This window comes from Psammomys obesus, unplaced genomic scaffold (assembly GCF_907164565.1).
Source record: "Psammomys obesus unplaced genomic scaffold, mPsaObe1.curated_primary_1811, whole genome shotgun sequence".
In the NCBI taxonomy this organism is placed as follows: Eukaryota; Metazoa; Chordata; class Mammalia; order Rodentia; family Muridae; genus Psammomys; species Psammomys obesus.
This window is the reverse complement of record NW_026591643.1, coordinates 10661977-10681719: the sequence shown is the minus strand read 5'-3', so window position 1 is coordinate 10681719 and position 19743 is coordinate 10661977.

The window sequence follows — 19743 nt, the reverse complement described above, 5'->3', positions numbered from 1 at the left end:
CTCCCTCTTCTTCACACATGCCCCTCCCCAAGTCCACTGATAGGAGAGGTCCTCCTCTCCTTCCTTCTCATCTTAGTCTATCAGATCATATCAGGAGTGGCTGCATTGTCATCTTCTGTGGCCTGGTAAGGCTGCTCCCCATCAGGGGGAGGTGATCAAAGAGCAGGCCAATCAGATTGTGTCGGAGTCCATCCCTCTTCCCATTACTATGTAATCCACTTAGACACTAAACTGCCATGGATTACATCTGTGCAGGGGTTCTAGGTTATCTCCATGCCTGGTACTTGGTTGGAGTATGGGTCTCTGGGAAGACCCCTGTGTTCAAATTTTCTGGTTCTGTTGCTCTCTTTGTGGGGTTCCTGTCCTCTCCATAACCTACTATTTTCCACTTCTTACATAAGATTCCATGCACTCTCCCAACACTTGTCCTTAAAGTCTCAGCATCTGCTTTGATAGTCTGCAGGGCAGAGTCTTTCAGAGGCCCTCTGTGTCAGATTCCTAGGTTGTTTCCTGCTTTCTCCTTCTTCTGACGTCCATCCTTTGTGCCTTTTGGGATGGAGACTGAGTGTTTTAGTCAGGGTCCTCTCGATTAGTTTCTTTAGATGTACAGATTTTAGTAGGTTTATCCTATAAGTCTATATGAGTGAATATATACCGTGTGTGTCTTTCTGCTTCTGGGACAGCTTACAAGTAGATTTTTTTTTAGATGTCCTCTATTATATTACTACATTTCTTTCCCCCTAGTTTTTATAATGATTAAAGGTTGAAATTTTTCGGATGTTTTTCTTCTTTGATTGAAATAATCACATGAGTTTTTTGATAATCAGTTATATAGGGAGTTATTTTAGCAGATTGTATATGTGTGCATGTTTGGATTTGTGTGTGCGTGTGTGCCTGTGTGTGTGTGTGCATATGTATTTGCCTGGTTGTGGAGGCGAGATGTAGATGCCGCACGTCTTCTGTGATCACTTTTGAAGCCGTATATGGAATCAGTCTCACTTGAAGTCAGAGAGTGTCAATTTGGCTATCGTTTATGTGGGTGCTGGGGCTCTAACTCCTGTAGTTACACATTTATTACAAGTTCCTTATCCGTGCAGTGAGCTCTCTAGTTCCCACATCAATGCACTGACAGATCTTTAACATATAATCAATAATCTCTTATTTTTACCTCTGGTTCCTGAGATGGAATTTAAAGAATGTATTGCATTCCACCACTGATTTCAAATTTCCTATCACAGAGTTGTTTCTGATGTATTAGCTTTGCATTCACGTAAAATCAGCATGATATGAAGTGTCCCTCCTTTGTTTAATCTTCTGTTAAACCTAGATAGAATTTTTTCATCATTCCAAGTACTAGATTGTTATTTTATTGATTTTCTTAATCCCTTTCTATTTGGTTTATATTAGGTTTTTTTTTTAATTTTTCCTAGTGATGTTAGATTTCATTTTCTCATTTTATTTTAGTTTGTATATAAAAATTAAAGAATACACTGAAACCTTTATTCTTTTTATTATAAGAATAAATTGCAATATATTTTCTCTCAGGACTGGTTTTCCTCCATCCCAAAACTTTTTCATGTGTCTTAATATTCATTTACTTGAAAATGATTGTGAACTCTTCAGTTGGTTACAACTGTGTTGCAATTTACAGTGAACTTGAGACATCATAAGGAGTGGTTCATAAAGCAAAGCAAAGAGGGAAGATAAACAAGAAGGGAGAAAAAAACTTGGACTTTTTAAATTTTAATATTATTCATTCTATTCTTTTATTTTGCATCTTCTTAAAGTAATTTCAAATACTTGAAGATTTTTAAAGTATATTCTATTTTCCGCTTTCTTCTGTTTGTGTTTTCATTGGAGAGCACACATTTTAACTTTATTTCATTTCTTGGATAGTTTAGAATGTTTTGTTATCTTCTTAACAGCTCATTTTTTTTTTTTTTTTTTTTTGCTTGGAAATAGCATTTATCCTGTTGTTATCCTTCATTCCCAGAATGTCAATTAAGTAAAGGCTGTTGATAAATTTTTTTTCATTCTTAAAGTTTTCTTAGTTTTTAAATCAATTTGTTTCAAATATTTCAACTATATATTTACATACTTTAGTTTCTCATATATAATTAAAATGAAATTACTACTTACTGGCGTATTTTCAAAATGTTCTATCCTATTACCCTGTACCTCATATTGGGATTTCATATACATTATCTCTCTACTATTGTCCCAAAATGCCCTGAAACCTGTTTATCATTTTTCTTAACTATTTATTTATTCATTGTTCTACAAGACATGATCTTCTGTACCTCTGATTAGTTTTTACTTGCTATCAAGATGAGGCTGGCCTTGAGCTCCTGATCCTCTAGCCCACATATCCTTGGAGCTTGGGTGAAAAGGCCTGTGCCATCATGCCTGGCTTTTTCTTTCTTCTTGTTTTACTTCCCCTTTCTGAGTCACTTTAGAATCTTCTGCTTATTATGTCCCACATTATTAGAATTCTCTTTGGCAGTGATTAACACTGTTTTCATTTCACATATTTTGTTTTCATATTTATGACTTCCGTTTACATCTTTTAAAATCTCTTGTTTCCATTTTTCCTTCCTTTATTTTCCTCGGTAGCTTCAACATTCTAAGTGTATTTTCAACAGTAACTTTAACACTTTTGTATTCAAATTTTGTTCTACCTTTAATACATCTCATTCCGTTAATTTATCTTTCTTCTGGTTGTAATTATAGTTTCTGGGTGATTTGCATAACCAATAATTACAAAATATATTGTATACAATACTATATTACAGAAGGACATTTTCATCAAGTATGTACTGTAGGTAAGTTTTTATTAGATGTTAGAAATTATTTTGGTGTTTGAGTGATTATTTTTGAGAGATCTCATAGAGCCTAGATAGGCCTCAAACTCATTATGTAGCTGAGGCTGTTCTTAAACTCCCAATCATCCTGCTTTCACCTCCTTTTTTCCTAGAATATAAATGTGTAGTACATATTTTATATTTCTGTCAGTGCGTACTGAGCATTCTGTGTGACGTATATCAGTCATTCAAATGTCTCCCTTTGTTATGGCATATATTATCATACTTAAAATTTAGTTTGTTTTGAATCGTGTTTTAAAATAAACTATTATGACTGGTCCAGAGCGATATTTATTTACGAACCATTACTACACTCCTCCAGCAATAATATTCTTAGGATTGGGCCTATGCCTGACAAGTTAGTTGGTGAAAACAGGTATCATCCCTGGTCCCACAAGATCAAAGAATTACAACTTCCTCCTTATCAGAACTCTTTTTTTGGTCTGGGTCAGTGTCATCACAACAGACATAGGACTAAATAGAACAAAAATGTCTTGCATATCTCCAGTGATTGCCCTCCATGTGTCTCCTTTCTCTATGGTTCTGATCTCTGGGAATTCTAGCCATCATGGCTTTCCTAAACTACTGTCTCCTTTTGCTTCATTGTGTGACTGCTCCAGCCCCACTGTTGTGCTCCTGAAGGTCAGGTGTTTTCTTTATTATGACTGATAGTGGTTTCCTGTAAGTATACACATATTTTACAAGGACAAATTTCTTTGACAACAGGTACACTTATCTGGGGGTATAATTGTAAATGCTTAGAATACAGTTTGAAATTATATTTGCTTAGTAAAGTAGAGACAGTAAGTTCTTTTCTAAGATCCATGTCCTCACTAACCCCAGGTAGTTGGGTCAGTTTTCAGTGCCACGATTTTCTGCCTGTTGAGTAAGTCTTTAGTCCAATTAGACAGCTGTTGCTTATGAAAAAGAACTGGACAGCCCTTTTGTTGCTGTTGTTTGTTTTTAGTTTTTGTCCAGACAAGGTTTCTTTGTGTAGCCTTGGCTGTGCTATACTCACTTTGTAGACTAGGCTGGCCTTGAACTCACAAAGATCTGCCTGCCTCTGCCTTCCTCAGTGCTGGGATTACATGTGTGCACTACCACACATGGCAAAGTGTACATCCCTTAATGTTTAGTAAGGTCAGGCTCCTAAATCTGTGAAATAAGATCACTTTCCTGGGCATCAATGTGTTCCATCATTTTAAAAAGTGATATGCTATTTCTTAAGTACATGGACAATATGTTCAAGAAAGTTCACACCATAACTCAACTCAACAATACTTATGATACTTTTAAAATACTATTAAAACCTCAGTTTTCAAACAAACTGTAGAAGGTGTGTTATTTAATTATGACTATCTATTTATGATAAAGAGTCACGTTAGAAGATAGAGAAGAAGACAGCTCCTTCCATGTGCCTAGATCATTTGGTCCTCATTATTTTTCTCATTTTGGTTATGGAAACAAGGAAGATTAGTGTTGACTTCTCATTTGTAAGCAGAGATGTGAAGTGAGGCTTTTGAAGAAAAGCGGTATTAAAGGAACAGTGTAGATGTGGGGTAGAAAGTCTGGGCAGCATTGGAACATAGAGAAGTCTTTGAGAAAAAGTCCAAATTCCTGCTGGTCTCCTCTGAGTAATCATACGAATAGACAGTGAAAGACTAGACTAGATTCAGTCCCTGACCCGGAGGGGCAGTTCTCCATTTTCTATTATCTACTCAGCCAGAAAGCTACTTCCCCTGGAGCCATACTTTGCCAAGTTGCTATCTCCATCCACCCTGCCTGGTTTATAAACATGATACAGACATGGAGGTGCACAGACTCAGCTTGCTCCTCCCAAAGGGCAAACTATTTTTGTACTCATCAAGCAGAGTGCAGGGGCCAAAAATGGTTGTAGTAAATAAAATAACAATATTGAATCCTGTTTGCAGTCTGCAAGCAATGGGTAAAAGGAGATAGGAAGTAGAGATGCAGAATCAGAAAGGCAGATCTTTAGCCCATTGGCTATAGTAAAGTGAATACATTTTAGGGAGGTGTGATTTGGTGTAGGAAAAATGAGCATGAGTTTGACAGTGTAGAGACTTGTATCTTTGCACCTTAGTCTCATATTTCTTGTGGTTTGATTTTTTAGAGCACTGTTGCAGATTTACTGAATTCAGTTACAATATGTTTCACATGGACATGCAGCCTTCAAAGTCAGTGTAAGTGTAAACACACCATCTTCAATTAGCATTCATCTTTTGCTTCCTGATTTTCTATGGTTTTCACTGATATAAACTTCATTTTTCACTGTCTTCATCTACACTGAAACTTTTTCTTGGTCTTTGGAATAACCAGAAGCCAGGTTAGCAGAGAGTGCATGAAATAGGTGAAATTAATTATAATGGTATTTTAAATGTCACTTATCAAAAATGCCATCATTTCAACATCATGTAGCCAGCATGCGGCTGTGATCAACACGTTGCATTTCTTTTTCACATTCCCTCTTACTTATCCAGTGCACTGTTTACCTTGTGGCAAACACCAGTCTAGAAAAGCCGTGTCTCTGTAGTAGCCAATTGTAGACAGCTGCTGCCTCTTAGATCAGAATCCCAAAAGGATGACTTTCTTTCTATATGTTTCCTGAACATTTTTCTATTGCCCTTGAGCATCAGTGCAGCCAAAGGACTCGGGGGACACCTCCATAAAATCAGTATAGTTTTCAAGTTTTAATAAATTTGACTACTATTCCTGATATTTTAGATTTGAAATTTGAAATTGAAAATGAGATGCAGTACAATGTAGGACTGGACCTTCAAAGAACATTTTAGTCCTGGTTCAGTGCCTCATTGGTAATTTTAAACACGTGCCGTGCTGTTTAGTTAAACATACAAACATACACCCTGGGAAGAGAGTGGACCAGAACAAATTAGAACTCCTGTGCCCTTCACTTTCCTTCAACAATGTTCACAAGTTAGGATGCTATCAGAGTCAGAGGGGTTCTGTTTGTGCAGCATGAATGCAGATGTAGTCAAGAGTAAAAGACCCCTGCTCAGTCTACCATAACCTGAACTTAGCTGGCTCGCTCAGGCATGGAGGATTATGCAGTTTAAATTGGATGAGAATAGTGATGGCTGTTTAAAAAACTAACATCAACAACACTAAAACTCAAAACCAGAAAATAAAATAAATGGTTCTTTTACCAATCATAAAATCATATTTAATATCAAGTCTCTTGACTAAACCAGAGTTCTCCTAGACAGCCTTAAGTGAACCTGCTAATCCTGAGATTTTGTAGCTATTCAAGTGTAGAGAGGTGGCCTTCAATTCCTAAAAGCATAAAAATTTTAAGATAGATCCAGATTCCTCTGTTTCTGCAGATGTCTTTAAAATAAGGTGCATTTCCAAGATCACTTAGTATACAGGCAGTTGAGGCCCACTGATCTCCTCAAAGATAGGAGACATCTTTCAGGAGACAGATGTTTCTGCAATGAATTCTGGGTGCAGTCAAATTGGATCACCACTCATTAGAAGGATCCTTGTTTGCAAAGGAGAAATGCAGTTCCTATTGAGGAAAGAAGCAGAATATCAACTTGACTTGCCAGGAGCATATTCAACTGTCTTTGAGCTTATGATGAATGGCAAGACTATTTGGCTTGAAAATCATAAATGCTACAATCCCTTGAAAATGGATTGGAAAAGAACCTATCTGCTGCTTCCCAGCTCATAGGCTGCGTTTTGTAAGATAGTCAGAGGAGCAAGGAATGGCCTCTGATTCCAGCTCACTGCTCACGGAACTTCACAGTAAGTCTTATCAAGAGAATGTTAATTGAGAATAGAGTCCCTTTATCAGAGAACCCAGTACTCTCATCAAAAGAAGCTTTGAAAAGCAGAGGGACATATGTTAGTCCACTCAGAGTGCTCTCTCTGGGATTTGAGGAATCAGTCAGAGCTGGCTCATGGGTGTCATTTCCTTGCTCTAAGGTGAATTTCAACATATGGGTCATTTTAAAAATTGTTACTACAAATAAAATTTGTCTCCTCTTTCATACTGTAAAATTATAAAGTTTCACAAAATAGAAGAGTATGTTTCATCTTTGGACTAGTTGTCAAAATCCAGGTTAATGAGACAAGAAGGAAATATATTCTGGTCACTGCCTATATGATAAAATGTCCTAATATCTTTGTACACTAAAATAAAACAAGAAAATAAATTGACTGAATATTGATGAGTATAGTTGTATTAATTCGCATCATTAATTCATTCCAAGACATACATTGGATATATATAATATACCAGAGATGCTGTTGGTTCTGAGTTTTATCCTGGCTCCAGCAGAAAGACCAGAACATTATCATACCTTTCTTGATAATGAGATAAAATTATATCTGCTTTAAGCTGTATATACTGCAATGAAGTTTGTGTCAGAAACTATGCTAAGCTGTTATGTATTTAGTTCTTTTTAGTTTTCTAAGTTAGATAATATTGGACAATTTTTATGGAAACCAAGTGAGAAGCACTGAGCCACAGTAATCTGGGCCAATGAAACTAGCAACAGGACAGGATTTTAACCTATATCCATCTGGATACAAAGATGATGTTCTTTTTATGTGAATGTATTCATACCTACACTGAGCTGTTTGTTACCTTATAATATTTTAATGGTGATATAGCTAACTTAATGTATTGATTTTATATATGTCTATGGGAGACTAGAGACTTTAGGATCATTCTTACCAGGCAAACTTTGGAAATCCAGCCATAACCTGCTAGCATGGAAAGTAGATCCGTCAGTCCTCTTATCCCCAGGACAATATTGGAGCAAGCTTTAGCCGGGTTTCTGCTGCCATCGAGTTGAGGCCTGGGCAGCAGTGTTTGTGCTGCACCTGGACCTGGAACCGTAGCTACAGGTTGGATGTTATACAGCAGGCAGCTGAACTGCTTCTGCCTTAATGCCAGAACACTGGGATTGACCAAGTGGCTAAAATGGAACGTGTTTATGTAATGTATTTATTCAGTCTACTTCCAGCTAAGGCAGAGAAGGGTTAAATAATAATCTTTGGTCTGTGCTATACTTTCCTAGAGAAAAATATCTAAATATATAGATAATTGATATGTGACAGATGGATATATAGAGAAATATAGATGGATGTATAAATATAGAAGACAGATGGATAGATATATATAGGTGGCAAGTTAAATGATAAATAATTGTTAGACAGAGTAGGTAGACAGATAGATAGATAATGGTAGATAGACAATAAGGAGTTGACTTATGTAATTATGGTAGCTTACAAGTACCAAGATTCTCCAAGACCTTTTAATCCCAGTCTGGAGAGCAAACCTAGAAAAATGATAGTTTAGGGTCAATGTAAGTCCAGAAAATGAATACAACGAGATCTGTTGTTTTAAGTCTAAAGACAATAAATAGCCAACTTCTCAATTAGCATTAAAGGTAAGCAGACAGAAAGAATTCTTTCTTACAGAGAGGGAGGTAAGAGGGTGAACCCTCTGCTCTATGACAGTTTTTCACTGATTAGGAGATGCCCTAACATACGAGAGGACATGCTGATGTTTTAGTTTTAGTGATTTGAGCATTAATCTCATCAAAAACTGACCTCACTGAAACATTGGAAATGACATTAGTTGACATGTGTAGAAGCCACACCCATGTAACTCTATAATATAAATCTGAAGGGGGCGACACCGTTGAGTGACTGGCGTAGCCACAAGGAAGACATGGGTCTCTGGGTTCACTTCTCACGTTCTCTCACATCATATACGGACTTCATATATCCTTCAATATTTTGATTAGAAACAGTCATCAATGTGCGTTAAATAAATCACTGTATTCAAGATACTAATAGAAGTCAAACAGTGGAAAAATAACATATATAGTTCATTTTATAAGTGTTTTATGTATGTTTTCAATATATACATGTATCCTAACTATGCTCTGTAGTCTACTTGAGCCAGACGGTAAAAAGTCAGTTAAAAATAGCATTTTAAGATTTCTCTTCCTAATCATATTTACTTTATGCTGTTCTTTCTGGTGTTTGTGAGTCTGGGCATGTTAAAGAATGAAATCAACTTTTACTGTCTATTGCAATGTATAATAAATCACTAAGATATTCTAGATTTACTATGATCATTTGTTATAAAATGTGTAAGGTTCAGCGGTATCTAAAAACTTTTCTGGTAAAATATTTTGAAACCTGGTATTATTTTATGTTAGTCGCATTGTCAAAGTGACCTCTGATTTATCATACTTGAACCACAGGTAAATGTTGCCTACGGCCTTCGTCACAGGCACTTCTTAGTGAAGCACGTGGTCATCACTGGGGAAATCCACAAATAGCCAAAGTGTAGGAAATAAGTGATGGTGAAGTATTTGGCTCTACCTGGGGCATCTGTAACACACTTTTCTAGATTTAGGGAACAAATGGAAGAGGATACATAAATAATAAAATAGATGAGGATGCAGAAAAAAAAATCTTCTAGATATATCATGGCTGTTGCACTCATCAAGTCATGGCAGCTGTGGATATCTGCACATAACTTCCACAGGATTGGGCCCGTCAACATGTCATCATGGATGAGGGATAGGCCATGTCTCCAGAAGGACTATTAGCAATTAAGGCTATGTAGAAGAGGTGTGTCACCTTCAGTGGTTTACCCACAGACATCCCTTACTTCACTGAGTAAGTCCTCATGCATGTGGGGCAAGAACCAGAAAGAAGACTTAAAAGGAGGCCCATTAAGAAAAAGAATGCCATTGGGAGAGTGAGGAGAATGAAGGAGAAGAATGAGAACTGAGAGTGACTCAAACTCATTACATAAATGTATGAAGCTGCCAAACAGTTTTAAAAACTGAAAGCAAACACGGAACAGCCCATCTTGATGATCAGAAGGGAGGAAGACCTCCCCTATCAGTGGTTGAGGGGAGTGACAAAGGGGGAGAAGAGGGAGGAAGGGTGGTATTGGTTATAATAAATAATAAAGAGTAAAATAAAATAGATATGGAATTAGAAAACAACCCTAAATAAACTACAAGGAATATATAATTTCTATATTGATTCAGTTGAATCCTTTTTAATAAATTGCTGCGAATAACCTAGGTTTTTGTAAAATTGACCATTTTAAACTTTCTCTTTAATATTTTAGGTGATAAAAAGTATATATCTGAAGTTTTTAAGTTATTTGATTTAGAGCTTGTCAAGATAGGATTCATGGGTCAAAGGGTATGTTGATGTGGACATTTGCTTTTTCCATAGCCTTTATCTCTTCACATTTTTTGAAATATGAATATATTATGGAAATTTTCTGAGGAGGAAGGGCACCTTTCTCCTTATTGCATCTGGTTGTTCTCTGGGCTAGTAGCATCCATGGAACATTGTAGAAATACAACTCTATCACAACCAATTGAACAAAATCAGAAGACATTGATTAGAATTGACTGATGATGGCATTTGAGCTATTGATGGACAAAGGTAAGTTCATCCTGAGATTCACATCAACTGAAGGAGCGAATGAGCTGAGGTAAGTGAGGTGGGTACTGGCGATACAGATTAGAGCATGAAGGATTTCTGTTTCTCCTTCACTCTCTTCATCTGCTTGTTTAATACTTGGCTCTTTTAATTTACAAGCCATATAGTACTGATTGGACATCATATTTTTGATTAACTATAGGATGTAAAAATCTGAAATTCTTTTAAAATTATATATTTATTTTAATGCAAATGAACGCTCTGCTTTCATGCATACTAGAAGAGGGAATCAGATTTCATTTCGGGTGGTTGTGATTCACCATATGGGTTGTGGGAATTGAACTTAAGACCTCTGGAAGAACAATCAGTGCTCTTAACCACTGAGCCATCTCTCCAGCCCCCAAATTTGAAATTCTTATAGCCCTTTGGAATATGTAGTGATCCTACAAAAAGACTCAATGCAGAAGTGGATGACTCAATAGGTCATTATAGTCTCTGTGTTAACAGTGGTATTATCAGTAAGATCTAATAGGTTTTTTAAATTTTTTATTATTATCATTTATTATCATGTATTTAATTTGTATCCAGGCTGTGTCCTCTTCCCTTACATCCTCACAACCTCACCCTCCTTCCCTCTTCTTCCCCTAGCCCTTCCCCTAGTCCACTGATAGGTGTGGTCTTCCTTCCCTCCTATTTGACCCTAGCCTATCAAGTCTTATCAGGGCTGGGTTTTTTTTTTTTTTTGGTTTTTTTTTTTTGTTTGTTTGTTTTGTTTTGTCTTCCTCTGTGACCTGGAAAGGCTGCACAATCCCCAGGGGGGAGGTAATCAGAGAGCCTGTCACTGAGTTCATGCCAGAGAAAGCCCCTGCTCCCCTTGAGGGTGAGACTCATAGCCAAACTTTGGGCAGAGTGCAGGGAATCTTATGAAAAAACGGGGGGATAGAAAGACCTGGAGGAGACAGGACCTTCAAAAAGAGACCAACAGAGCCAATAAAATTGAGCCCTGGGCCTTGCAAAGACTGATACCCCAACCAAGGACAAAGCATGGAAAAGACCTAAAACTCCTGCTCAGATGTAGCCCATAGACTCATTCTCCAAGTAGGTTCCCTAATAAGGAAATAAAAAGTTTTAGCAGGACAAACAAAGGATAAATTCATTAACTATGACTTTGTTTATCTTCTTCTTATTAAACAAAATAGACATTAATTTATTAATTTGTTTCTGGGGATATTTGTCCCAAGTAAAGTCTTCATTGCCCACATATTACTGAAAAAGATTTTGATATTCTCAATTCTACCTTAGGTCCATAAATATTGCAATTTACACAATTAAAGCAGCCACTCAGATTCTATAAACAATTTTCTGTCATGACATTTGTAATAAAATAGAGAATGACACAAGATTTTGAACACTTGACTGTTTTAATAGAAAGATAAATATATACTTAATTCATAAGGTATATATGTTTTTTTTTTCTATTTGATTATGCCATTGGCCAAACATGCTTTTATCACTAAATTCTACACAGGACCTTTACCTGTTTCAGGAACAGAACACAGAGATTGCCTCTAGGCTTTGCCTCCTGTGCCAGATGTATTTGATTCACAGTTGTTCTTGAAGACTGTGCTAAGAAGTGTTGGGAGAGGCAGTTGCAGAAAAGAATATCATAATCAATTGGCAATAGCTGCCCCATGTGAGAGATGAATAAGAAACAGCAAGAGATATTGAAAAATCTACGAATATGTGATGCAAAAACAAAAACAAAAACAAAAAACAAAAAACAAAGAAAACCAAAGATTAGTTGATTCAAGTTAATTTCCAGAGAGGTTTATTATAAAGTGTTAAAAGTTTACAATAAGCCAATCATCCTTTCTCTAAAAAGTGAAGCTGCAACTGGAAAGAGGACTTTCTGTGCCAGAGAGATGTGTCTGTGGACTCCTACAGAAGAGGCCTGCTTGATGCCTTGCTACACACTGTTTTGGATTGCACAGTGGTGCTGAGCACAGAACATAGCACATAGGAACAAATATTGCAAGGCTGGGGCTCAAGCCACAGTTCAGCTCTTTCTAGCCCTGAATTATTATGCAAATCATTATATATTTCAGTTTTTTTATTTGGATGATCTGTTATTCAAAATGTTTTGATTTTCAGTTCAGTTAATTTAATTAATTAAATTAAAGAATGTTTGTGGAGCACTTAGAAAATTCTTTAAAGATCACAGTCATGGAGCAAATGGCAAATAAAGGTTTTAAGAAAGCACAGCAGCACTAGCAATGGGCTTCCACCTGACCATTAAATTTGTGCTAGCGACTTGGTCAGAATTGCAGATATGGAGTTCTCATGGTACCGAGGTGGCACGTGTGACTGGAGAAATTTCCATCACTCAAAAGGAAAATAAATGAAAGTCTCTACCATTCTACCCCAGTGCTATAAAAGCATTTAATGATATTTGGTAGGCAATAATGTCAAATGTTTTTGACTTGAGAACAAAAGATCTGAATTTCAACTTGAGTTTGGTTCTTACTAAACATTTTCTCATTGGCAATTATAATCATAACACTTAGTTGGTATTTTTGTGGCAGCTGTATGAAGTAACACATGAATATCATTTGGATAAATCTTGTTTCGATGTGAATGTTCATTAAATATTGTTATTATTAGTTTCATACATCCCATTGGACATGTAACTACTGTCATCAAAAGTTCCATCGATACATGGTATCCATATTTCGAACTCCATACATAACACTTAGCTTAAGCCATTATTACAACAGTTTTACTGGAATAAATGTCTCTTCTGAATGAAACTGTAATCATGGCATATCAAGCTTAGAGAAGAGATTCAGAACATGAATTCTGAAAGAAATGATTGGCTCTCAATTTTATAATGACATGAGGTTTCAGTGGGTTAGAATTATACCTGTAATGTTCCTGATAAGGATTATTATATGTTGTCCTGGAAAATGGTGATGCCAAGTTCTTACTCAAATGTATTTGATTCCTACGTCTGTTTCTCAAAACCATTATGCTCAGTGACTTGAGAATAATTAGTGTTTATTTACACCTCAGAACAAATAATGTCACTGGATTGCAACACCTTTTTACTGGGAGTAATATGTGTGAGCAAAAGAAACATTTTTATACACACCTTCCGTCTTCAGCTCTTATGTTTATGCAAATGATTAACTTTTGTTTTTTATTTATTCTTCTCTCATACAATCATCCCAATTGCTCCCTTCCCTCCTCTCTTTCCAGTCACAACCTCTTTTCCCCTTCAGAACAGGCATCACGGTGATACCAGCTGAACACGGCAAAACAAGATGAAGTAAGACTAGGCACCCACCCTCCCAATTAAGGCTGGATGAGGAACCCAAAAGGAGGAAAATGATCCCAAGAACAGGAAAAAGAGCTATAGACATGCCCACTCCCAGTGTTGGGAGTCCCACAAAAACCCCAAGCTAAAAAATGACAAGTATGCCAAAGACCTAACAAACACACATGTAGGCTTTGTGATTGAGACTTCAATCTCTGTGAGTTTCCATGAGCCCTGCCTCATTGATTCTGTGGGCCGTGTTCTTCTTGGGTCCTTGACCTCTCTGTCTCCTACAATCCTTCCTGAATTCTGCCTAATGTTTGGCTGTGAGTATATACATCTGCTCCCATCAACTGCCAGAGGAAGCATACTTGATGAAGACTGATAAGTCACCAATGTATATGATTATAGCAGAAGTCATTGGAATTCATTTCATTGACTTGTTTTTGTTTTTGTTTTCTTGTCACTCATGGTTTGTTCTTTTTTTTAATTTTTATTTTTTGATATTAGTTACAGTTTGTTAACTTTGTTTCTCTGTTGTATCCTGTTCCCTCTTTTCCTCCCAATCCCACTCTCCCACCCTCATCTCCTCCCTGCCCCTTTGAAGTCCACTGATAGGGGAGGATCTTCTTCCCTTTCATCTGATACTGGTTTATCAGGTATCTTCAGGACTGGCTACAAAGTCCTCCTCTGTGGCCTAGCAGGGCTGCTCCTCGCTCAGGGGTGGGGGATGGATGGGGATCAAAGAGGCCACCATTGAGTTCATGTCAGAAACAATCCTGTTCCCCTTATTAGGGTATCCACTTGGATACTGAGCTACCAAGGACTACATCTGAGCAGAGGTTCTAGGTTGCATCCATACATGGTTCTTGTTTGGAGAAACAGTCTCATAAAAGACCCCTGTGCCCAGATATATTTGGTCCTTGTGGAACTCCTGTCATCTCCAGGTCATATTAACTCCTCCCCCTTTTTTATTCCCTGCACTCTGCAGAAGGTTTGGTTATGAGTATTAATATCTGCTTTGAAACGCTGCTAGGTAGAGTCTTTCAGAGGCCCTCTGTGGTAGGCTCCTGTCCTGTTACTTGTTTTCATGGTTTGTTTTAACTTAAGTCTCTTGACCATCTAGGATGTGGTTCCTGGTCAAATCACAGTGTAGGTCATAGGCTCCCTTTTGTGGCCTGGGCCCCAAATTAGACCAGTTAGTCACACACTTCCACAATCTCTGAGCCACCATTGCTTTGGCATATCTTGGAGGCAGTACAAGTTGTGGGTCAACAGGTTTGTGGCTGTGTCGGTGTCCAGCCAAACAACTGGAAGACTTCTTTTGTACCAGAAAATGGCTTCTTGAGGTTCCTCATATGATCCATTACTAGGGGTCCTTGTTAGGGTCACCATCAAAAATTCCATGAGCTTTCTACTACATGAGGTTTCTACATACACCCCTAAATTCCCCCCTATTCCAGTCATCTCTCCCTGTATTCTGTTCTTCCAACCCTGTCCCCCACCCTGCTTCTTAACTATACATCAACAAAGCAGTATTATTTTATACTGCTTTTATTATTTATATTATAATATAAATAATATTATTTATATTATACAGATAAATCTTTGGATAGAAAATCTCCACGTGGAGAATGGAATAGAAGGTTCAGTTTTATTTTCACTTTCTGTCTAGCCTGAGAAACATTTATGAATGGATGAGATGGGCTTTTAAAGGACTGAGAGAAGCCACTCTAGGAAGATTCAGATGGTTTGGCATGAAAGGTAACATGATCCTGCAGTGTCAGAATTGACAAGCAGTACTATAGAGTTGATTTGATCCAGCTTCTTTATTTATAGATTATATAAATTTTCTATTGCTTCTCACAAAGTTAGTGACTTAAGGCATATGTACGCACTGCTCTTGTTTTCTGTATGTCAGATGTTCAGAAAGGAATGACTAGATTCTTCACTTGTGGTATCCTTAGTTTGAAACTAACAGGTGCAAACTATGGGCTATTGTCACGTGGGGTTACTCTTCTGTCCTTTGTTTACTAGTTGTTGGTGGAATTAATTTCTTTTTTGTGTACAAATAGTTCCAATTCCCTGCCCACTGTCAGCTAGGGATACATGTCAAAATCTAGGTGTCCCTTATTGTTCCTTGCAGCCTACATAAACAGTTCAAAATCTGGATGGCTGTTACTAGTTTCTTACAAATTAGCTGGGGTGGATCACTCAGGCTTCTTCTTCTACTAACATCCTGAGAAAACTTTTTGTTTCTAAAACTTATAGTGCTTTAGTTGCTCCACCCAGGGTGGTGTCTCTCTTATCATATAAAATAGCAGTTACAATACTCATATATATTTACATGTAAATATTTCAGCCATACTCAGAAGAGAGGATGTTAGATAAGTCATTGCAGTACTCTGCCTACACAAAGGTTGAGAACACAGGGTTTGGGAAGGACAGATAGACTTGTTTTTTTTTTTTTTTTTTTTTTTCTGGTACAGAGTTTAGCAGAGACAAAATCATACTGGTGGCTATTAGTCAGCTCATAATTCATTTCTTTACTAACTGAAGTTCTACTTCTACTCTCTCTAAGTCAAATGATTTATTTGTGCATATTTATCATACTCCACTAGAATACACTTGGTAACAAGCTGTAAAAATTCGAATAAAACCAACAGCAAATAAAACCATTATGACTTTGGAAACTTCTGGGTCACTATACTTTACTCCATTATGAGTCAAATTCTCTCTGTGGTGGCAAAGATTGATTGACAGAATTGTACATCATGTCCGTTATCACTATTTTATTTTATTAATTTTAATTATGTTTATTTATTCTCGTGTGTGTGTGTGTGTGTGTGTGTGTGTGTGTGTGTGTGATTGCAACGTAGCACATATATATGTGGAGGTCAAAGGATAACTTTCAAGAGTCAGTTCTCTATTTCCAGTGTGTGAGTCCTGAGAACCTAACTTGGGTTGCCTTTACCTACTTAACCTTTTGCTACCATCATTACTTCATTTAGAGAACTATTAAATTAATATTTGATCAAATACTCTGGAACTGATTGTTCAAGTGGATCTGTACCAAGACCCTTTCTGGTGTAAACACAGCCAGGATCCATGACTGGCTGGCTTTCTCTTATGCCTTATAATGAGTTTCCCCGAAGAGGAAATAGGGGGCCCTTGTAGAAAAAGAATAAACAGGTCTTGAGGCAGTCAAAAAAAAACTCCCCCTGGTGGATCACAGCTGGAGAAAGAGAGAAAGAGAAAAGGAGGAGCAGGAAGAGGAGGAAAAGGAGGAAGAGGAGGAGGAGAAGGAGGAGGAGGAGGAGGAGGAGGGGAAAACCACATAGATTAAACCACAGGAACAGAGGAATGAAGAGAGAGCAGTGCACTGGTGTCAGTGAGAATGTACAATATGTAAGGGTTCCTCATTACAAAGTTTTCTGAACGTCATTCATTGGAAGTATACTGATGTTTCTTGCCCTGTGGAGCGGGACTACCTGCTATATCTGCCTCTTTGAATTACCACAGAAAAGAAAGGTTGCAGAAAGCAGAGAATAAACAACATGAGATTTTCAAAAGCCCTATGCCTGCTGAATTACCAACACAAGTGGAATAATAAAGCAGCTTAAAATAGGGCTATCCCCTGAGTATATACCAACAGGATAATGTTCTCCTGATATTTAGTTTGGAATTTTATGTTATCAGGGCATAGGGCTAGGCAGGCTACAGACTGTGTTAAGGATGACATAAGGTTTCTAGCATGTCGTGGTGAAAGGAGAGAAGTCATATGTAAAAAAACCAACATATACACTCATGCCTCATAACACCAATTATTATATATTGAGAGCCTGACAGGAAACCATACAGGTGTAACTTCTCCTTGGAGAGTCAAATGCGTCAGCAATTTTCATGAGTATGTATTTTCTGATATCTGGGGCACTACAAGGAAGATTGACATATTCAAAAATACCTCATTCAAAGCAAGTGTAGAATTAAAAGAAACAGTATACACACATAAGAATCCATGGATTGGAGATATCTTCTGTTTGTTGAATAAATATGCACTAGGCCCCATCCATGTAAAAGGGCAAAAATTATTGTGGCCTTAAGTTTGGCTTCTGTAGCAGGGTGCTCCAAGTTTGGATTCTGGAATTCTTACATAATTCCGACCAATTTTTATTAAGTTTTCCTCACTTGAATATGGGAGTGATGACCATAACTGAAATAGCCTCCTCACAGACTGATTTTAGGAATTACATTAATTAATCCTTGTGAAAGTCAGGGAGCAACTGTTAGTGTGCATTGAGTCTTTGTATGCTTGGCTCTCATTATGAATCTATTTTTATGCCATTAGTAGAGTGTAGGAAATATACATTAGATGAATAATGTCATTGATAATTATTTAATTACAATTATGATGAAGGATACATTAAGGGTTGTGAGAAAGTCTATATCCTCTGTCTGGGGGGAATGGAAATGATATTTACAATGATACTTGAAAGGTGAGAAGGATTTGAATGGAGCAGAAAGCTCAGAGGTAAGCCTAGAGGCAAGAAGGAAGTAGATAAATTATAGACACTGGGAAAGAACCAGGATTCTTGGATTTGAGAGGTCGGTATATCATCTTGGAAAAGGAGAAAGTTGAGACAGACCATGTGCAGTCTTGCACACTGAATGTTAAAATATTGTTTATCTTAGTTGGAGCAGCAGAGAAGATGGAAGGTGAACTATATTCCTGAGAAGAAGTTACATGTTACCCTGGAGACGTAGCAGTGCTGGGAGCAGCAGTGGCATTGGAGCTACCAGAATAACCATTTCATACAGAAGGAAGCTTAGAAGTAACCATCAGAATGCAGTCTTCCGCTATCAGAGGAAAAAGAAAGTAACGATTAGGAATAAAATGAATGTAAATAATACAGGGGGGCAGATAATAGAAGATATTGAAGTCTGAGTTTGACAGTTCTGACTTTGGTTGGCAGCTCAAAGCTTACCGGGCTTTGCCTAAGTGCAGTAATGCACAGAAATTTTATTTTAAGCATACTGCCTCAAGAAGGTTTAGATGAGATAAGGATCAGAAGGAGAGAGAGTGAGAAATGAAAAAGAGAAACAGAGTATGTGCTATATAGTAATTTTGTTCAGTGAGCAGATGCTCATTTAAAAAGGTGAGGGATAGGCAAGGCTTGAATGCTTTTGACCTATATATATTAATAAAAGTTATATTATTTATATTTTAATAAATACTGTATAACAAATAAAATTATAATATTAATTCATATTAATACCCAGGCTGGCAAGATAGCTCAGTTGTCAAAATATTTGCCTAGCAAGAACGAGGGCAATAGTTTCGATTCCTAAAAATTATAATTCTTAAAAAATATAATAGCCATGTGACTATGGTGCCCCACATGGGACTCCAGGACTCAGAAATGGATACATGGATCCCCAGGCCAAGGTGGCTAGGAATAGTAGTTGTATCAGTGAGCTCTGGGTTCAGGTGAGAGACTGCCTCAGTAGCTAAGGGGGAAGAATAATGAGAGAAATCTTGACATATCAACTTCAGGCTTCCCACATGCCTGTACACATATGCAGGTGAACCACAATATATGGGGGATACCAGACATATGACCAAAGATATCGATATGCACATACACTGAAACACAGAGATGATCTTAAATGCCTGAGTTCAATCCCTTGCACCCATGTGCTGAAAGGACAGAAACTTCCCCACAGACTGTCTTCTGACCTATACATGCACGTGCACACACACACACACACACACACACACACACACACACACACACACACATATGCATGCTTGCATGCACACACACACACACACACACACACTGTGACATGTATACCCTTCTCACACAAAATTAAATAAACACATATGAAACTAGTATACTAGTTCCTGCTCTTTCAGTTGCTTTTAAGACTTAATAAAAGTGGCTCTTGCTGTTTTACAGTAGATCTGCAATATGCTAGACCTGATACAGAAGCTAGTATTTCCCTCTGAGCTTTTCCACAATTTTCTAAGTACGCTGAAGATCATGACTACATTCTTTGATATACGGTGATTATTTGGCCCAAGTTTGGTCTTGCAGAGGA